The 6,499-nt window shown below is 28.9% G+C and overlaps 1 protein-coding gene across 2 annotated transcripts in view; it reads right to left on the minus strand.

The window, feature by feature from the left end:
* LOC100212553 (solute carrier organic anion transporter family member 4C1) overlaps window positions 1-2,205 on the minus strand; it is a 51,689-nt gene extending 49,484 nt beyond the window's left edge. The window contains exon 1 of one of the 2 annotated variants that reach the window (XM_065796235.1): window positions 2,092-2,205. The gene's annotated coding sequence lies outside the window, so the exon portion shown is untranslated. The remainder of the gene's footprint in view (window positions 1-2,091) is intronic. The other variant, XM_065796236.1, reaches the window with a different exon arrangement.
* Window positions 2,206-6,499: the final 4,294 nt, after the last annotated feature.

Genomic DNA, 6,499 nt, shown 5'->3' on the forward strand with positions numbered 1-6,499 from the left:
TATATATATATATATATATATATATATATATATATATATATATATATATATATATATATATATATATATATATATATATATATATATATATATATATATATATATATATATATATATATATATATATAAGCATGCATCAACTTTTGCCGAAAAATCAAATGTAAAGCCAGTAACGCCGCCAAAACACACAGGTAAACAATTTCATCGAGCGAATTAAAGCCTTTGTAACGATTAAGAAAATTTCTTAAGGTCTCTCATCATTCCATTTATAGATTATGTATAAGTTAAATTTTGATGATTTAAGTTTATCTTTTAACTTAAATTGATGATTTAAGTTAAAAGATAAACTTAAATCATCAGATAGATTGAGTTATTGTTAAGTTTTGTACCTTTTATTATCTGCGTGAAAATTTCAGTGGAGCTATCTGATATGATACAAAAAGCTACGTTACATTATGAAAGTGATCTACCTAACTCTAATTTCCTTGATGAAGAAATAAAAACGTAGCAAAAAATGTGGCTTAGATTTCAACCTGCTAATCGACCCTCAAGTGTTGCTAGTGCTCTTAAAGAATGTATACCAGATAAGTATCCAAATATTTACATTGTTCTTTACCTTGGATGTGTTCTTCCAGTTACTATCGCAGAATGTGAAAAAAACGGGAAGTGTAATTCGACGCCTTAATTTGTACACAAGAGTAACACAAGGACAGGAACGACTTTAATGCACACGCACTATAATTATAACTTTGATTTAGATGTGGCTGATAAAATTTTAAATCAGTTACATTATATTAAAAATTGTGGAAAATTTTGTGTTTAATTTTAATATTTTTAAAAAATGACTTTTTAAAAAAAACAGTGGGCCGCAGTAAAAAGTTTGTCACCTACAAATCTGTTTACTGGCGTATATATATATATATATATATATATATATATATATATATATATATATATATATATATATATATATATATATATATATATATATATATATATATATATATATATATATATATATATATATATATATATATATATATAGAGAGAGAGAGAGAGAGAGAGAGAGAGAGAGAGAGAGAATATATATATATATACATATATATATAAAAGAAAGAATAAATATAGAAGACTTTTTTAAAGAATTAACGATTGTGACCCCCTCCCCCACATTCGAAACCCGTGTCGTCGGCCCTGAAATTGTTCGAAATAATAATAAAAAGAACTAATTAAAACGTAAAAATAAATCGCTACCAATTTCTCTACACCTTTTTTTTCGCAAAAAATAACAAAAGATTATTATTTTTTTATTTTATTTTGAAGAGAAGATTTTGTGTTTGCATTTTCGTTTTGTAGTTTTTGCTTTTATTTTGTAGTTTTTGTGTTTTGCCTTTTCGTTTGCATAAAGTTTGTTATTATTTGAGCTGTTGTTGCTAATTATTTTTATTGTTGTTCGCTGTTTTTCTATTTTACTAATTTTTCTACACCTTTTTTCGCCAAAATAACAAAAGATTGTTAATATTTTTAAATTTTTTTTTGTTTTGTACAAAATTTTGTGTTTGCATTTTCGTTTTGTTGTTTTTGATTTCATTTTGTAGTTTTTGTGTTTGCCTTTTCGTTTGAATAAAGTTTGTTTTTATTTGTGCTGTATTGCTAATTACTTTTATTTTTGTTTGCTGTTGTTATTAATTGAGTGTTTTCATACTTTTTGTCTTATTATTTAATTTATTATAGTCTTATCATTATTATTTTTAAATTAATTTAATTTATGCATGCTTTTATTTATTATTATTGCTGTTGATTTTTTTTGTTTGTTTGTTTATTTTATTTAGATGTTACTCCAATGACTGGTTTTTAACTATATAAGTGACACCTAATTTAATTTTGTAAAATTATAAAACTTTTAATTTTTAAATTTTTGGTTGAATAAATGGAAAAAAAAACCACACACACAAATAGAGAGAGAGAGTTTCAGCTCCCTTAAGCCCATTGATTTCAATCCCACAATTATTACTTTCGGTCCTACATTATTTCAATTAAAAATATCAAATTATGACGCATGCATTCAATATTGAAATAAAATATTTTTACCTTCAATGCAAAAATTATGAACAGCTTAAACCAGAGCGAACAGCCAGACGCTTTAACCACGTAAAGTTTATTATTTGCAAGACAAGATTTAGAAGACAGGATAGTGTAGCTAAATCAACTTTATGCGAATGTTACGTCACAACAGCTTCAAAAAAGCTGAAATTAAAAAAAAAAACTCAAAAATCGTGTACCCGTGATCGTTTAATAATCATAACCATAGGACAAAAGGACTAAAAATATAGAATCGATAGTGAAAATATAGACTCAATACCGAAAAAAACAAATTTTATGATTTTTGTTAATCTAAGTTGTTGGAAAAAGTTTTTTGTACTTTTCTTAAAAGTTCAATGAAATTTGCATTGTTTTTTAAAAAGCTACAAAAACACAAATTTTATTGACTAGAAAATTTGTCATTTAGAATGTTTTTGTGCTCCATATATGTTGATTTTATTATTTTCACTTTTTTAAATATATTTAAAATATCTTAAAAATAAAAAAAACAAAATAGCTACATTAGAAAACGTTTAAAGTAGTCCCTCTACATAAATTGTCAGAAGCATAAAACAATTTAAAGATTTTCTTTATCATACATTTATTAAATATAATATTATTTTATCAATTTTAGTATATCATGCGTACACATGATATATACAAGGTGTATATCATACTGCCTCGTATATACAAGACAGCATATAAATTATATTGAGTGCCAATTTTCAAATTTTATGGTAACAATAGTGCATACAAAAAGTTATTAAATGTTCACTGGATGCAAGTTGCCACTTTGTATAATAAGATTTAAAAACCTAATCTGAAAACACATAAAAAATACATAGTTTTTACAAATATACAAAAATTAGCAATCGTACAACATGTTATGTTACGTCAATCATGTTTAGTGCCTCTGCTTAAATCATCTCTGGTTATGTTTATAAATCTGATCATTTATCGACCACCTAATGTACTATACAATCAAATTTAGGACAGCTTGGATCTATTTGCTTTTTTGACTGGTTTGTTATTGTTTTTTGTCAAATTGCAGGAACTAAAGTTCCTATTAGTTGTAATCTAAGCAATCTTTTCTGTAAAAAGCTATTTGAATTAATTGAAGAAAATCGTATTTTGTTGTGAAGAAAACAGTCTCTTGTTCTATAACTGGTAACTCTACCCGTTTATTGCAACCTCTTAATGTTGCATTTTATGAACCTCTTAAAAAATATTGGAGGAATATACTTAATCAATCAATAATCTCTTGATCAAAAAAAGCACAGATAATTACAATAAATAAATCTCTTTCGCTCTAACTTTATTTACTTATAAACATTATATACATCAGATCAAAAGGTAATCAGCAGCTTAGTAGTTTTGAAAAAATATGGAATTCACCCATTAGATGAAAGTATTATTCTCAATCGTTTGCCAGATGGTGATAAAAACATCAAAACAGTAGTCGCCAAGCAGTAGTTATTGTACTTTAAAAATTGTATCATGTTGATGTTAAAGAACAAGGAGACTCAAAGGGAAATAAAAATTACTTTTGACCTTAAAAAAAGTATTTCTTTTAAGAATTTTTTGTTATGAAATAATATTATATTATTTTAGCAATAATCAGGGCCTTTCAGAGGTTTGGAGAGGCCCCGGCCAGTTAAAAATCGGAAGCCCCAAAAGAAAAATTTGCGCAAAACGCGACGCAAGATAATGCAAAGCCATTTAAGTCTTCAGATAGATCAGGACCAGATAAATGTCTAACTTTAAGACTAAATGCAATAAATTAGACAGACCGTCACACACAGATGTGGCGCTTTTTGTACGTTTTATCAAGCCAACTAGCCAAGAGACGCGCTTGTCTACTAAAAACGCTTTTTTAGGAAGGCCTGGGAATTAAGAAGGTACGACGTATGAGTGGAATGTTACACTGTTACTTTATTGTGAATGTTACAATTCAGATTTCACAAATGAATGATTCATGCATGAATAATTATTAATTGGTTTTTATTATTTGGTTTTTTTCGATATGTAATTATTTGCAAATCACTATAAATGAATAGTTAAATTAATGTCACATTTTGAAAATGAAATCTAAAGAAATTCACTAAAAGTAACTAAAACAGAATGAATTAGTTTTAATTAATTTTTACAAATGCTTTTCTTGCTTTTTGTTCTGAAAATGCAGCAATTATATTTGAAAAATCAAGTTTTCGTGCAATATCGCAATTTATACTCAACATAGCAAGTCCATTCAACCGTTCCTGCCCCATAGTTGAACGATGATAATTTTTTATCTGCTTTAAAACATTAAATGTGCGTTCGCCCGAAGCCGTCGATGCAGGCAAGCTGATAAAAATTGTAATGCAATTGTAATGTTTGGAAAGACACCTGAAAGACCAAGTCCAAGTATTTCTTCCAGCAATTTTTTTGGTGTGCAGTCTAGTTTAAAATTAGCACCATAGATTCTTTTAAGAAATAAAACCTCATTTTCAAGTTCTTGTGAGATTTCTTTGTCATATTTGTGCTAAAAATGTTGAGCAGCCAATACAAGATCTTCGTCATTCAAAATTTTAAACTGCCAGAGAAATCCAAAAAGTTTACAAATTTCTTGTAACGACTGAAATCGTTGCGTGAGGCCAGATTGAATTGAGTCAATGATGACAAAATATACATTGATTTTGAAATACAGCTCAGCATCATCTTGACTTGGAAAATGACGATTAGTTAAAAACTCGCATGAAACACCAATATTTCTTGCAACAAATTTTGACTCATTTAAAATCTTATCAAACTGTTCACGCAACCTTTGAATGTCATTACATAGATTTTCAATGTTATCCTTTTCAATATCAAGAGTGGCTTGGCATGCCTCAATGATTAGATTTGTCTGATGAATCATTGTGAGTAGCTTCATCCAGATAGACGACATCAAAATGCAATCAAATTTGGAAATATACTTTTGAATAGCATTGAGTTCCATTTTAGCCTGGGCTGTTAAATGTAGCACCCCAAGTTCATTTAAAGCACTTCTTACTGAGTTCAAATGTTGTGCAACTGGTTTAACACCATCAATCCGTGCTGACCATCTTGTTTTGGACATTCGATACAACGAAACGGGAAGATGTTGTTTTAAAATTTCCCACCTTTGAGGACTGCTACTGAATAAATTGTACATTTGCTGAATTGTTCCAAAATACGTTACTGCTTCTTTGCATGATTCAGCGCAATCGACATCAACAAAATTTAATGAGTGATTTCCGCAGTTAGAAAACATACAGTTTGGAATTTGTTGTATCAAAACCGCTTGCACCCCGTTTTACTTTCCAGCCATATTAGCACCGTTGTCGTAAGCTTGAACAATGCAGGCTTCAAAATCCAGTTCAAAGTTTTCAATATTTCTAGTTTTCGAGCAGCGATTTCTCTTCCGGTTTTTTTTGAAAAATTGTCAAATAAAATAAATATTTCTTCAACTGAAAAGTTTGAATTATTTAAAATTTTAACATAACGAATAACCAGAGTAGTTTGCTCCTTGTACGAGCAATCTGGAGTAGCATCAACTATTATTGAAAAATATTTTGCTTTTACAATTTTGTGGAGGATTGCTGTTTGAACATGTGAACCACCAATATGAATAAATTCGTTCTGAATTCGTGTTAAAAGATAATGAGCTTGCATTCGCTGCTTACACTGTTGTGATTCTCGAACATGTTTAACATGCTCAGCTAAAAGAGGGTCATATTTGCTAAGAAGCTCAATAATACCTAAAAAGTTTCCATTCGCTCGATCACCTATTCGTTGGTTAGAACCAAAAAGTGCTAATCCACGTTCAGAAAGAAAAATAATAACATCTAGAATACGTTGGAATAATTTTTTCCAATTTTCAGTTTCAGTCTTGAGTTCTGATAAAATTAAATTATCCACTAAAGTTTCACATAATGCTGCTCTACTAGCAGGAATCCATACAACATAGTTTTCTTTATGGTAAATTGAACTTTCGTGCGACGGAATACGATCTTTCAATCTTCTCCAACCTCTACTGATGCCCCATCCGGCAGGACTAGAACAAAATGACACATTTGCAGCATTTTTGTTCAAAAGGAAACACAATACAAAGATTGTTTTTCAACACTCCAGCACAACCAGTATCTTTTGCATGTTTCTCCATTTGCAAGAGTTTTGTTTAAGAAACGATAAGGAAATGCATGATGATTAGAGTCTTTAACGATATTATTTGGAATTTCAAAGCAAGTAATCTTAAGAAAAGAGTTCACTTGACAAGAATTGTTCTTGTTGATAATCCCAATGTCAATAAAATTGAACGGATTACCTTGATGAATCGGATCAGTTATCTCTGTTTCCATATCTCGAATTTTATTTTCACCTGCATTTTCATGTAATGAGATTTCGGTTTCAACCCGTT

This window comes from Hydra vulgaris, chromosome 04, assembly GCF_038396675.1.
Source record: "Hydra vulgaris chromosome 04, alternate assembly HydraT2T_AEP".
Lineage (NCBI taxonomy): Eukaryota > Metazoa > Cnidaria > Hydrozoa > Anthoathecata > Hydridae > Hydra > Hydra vulgaris.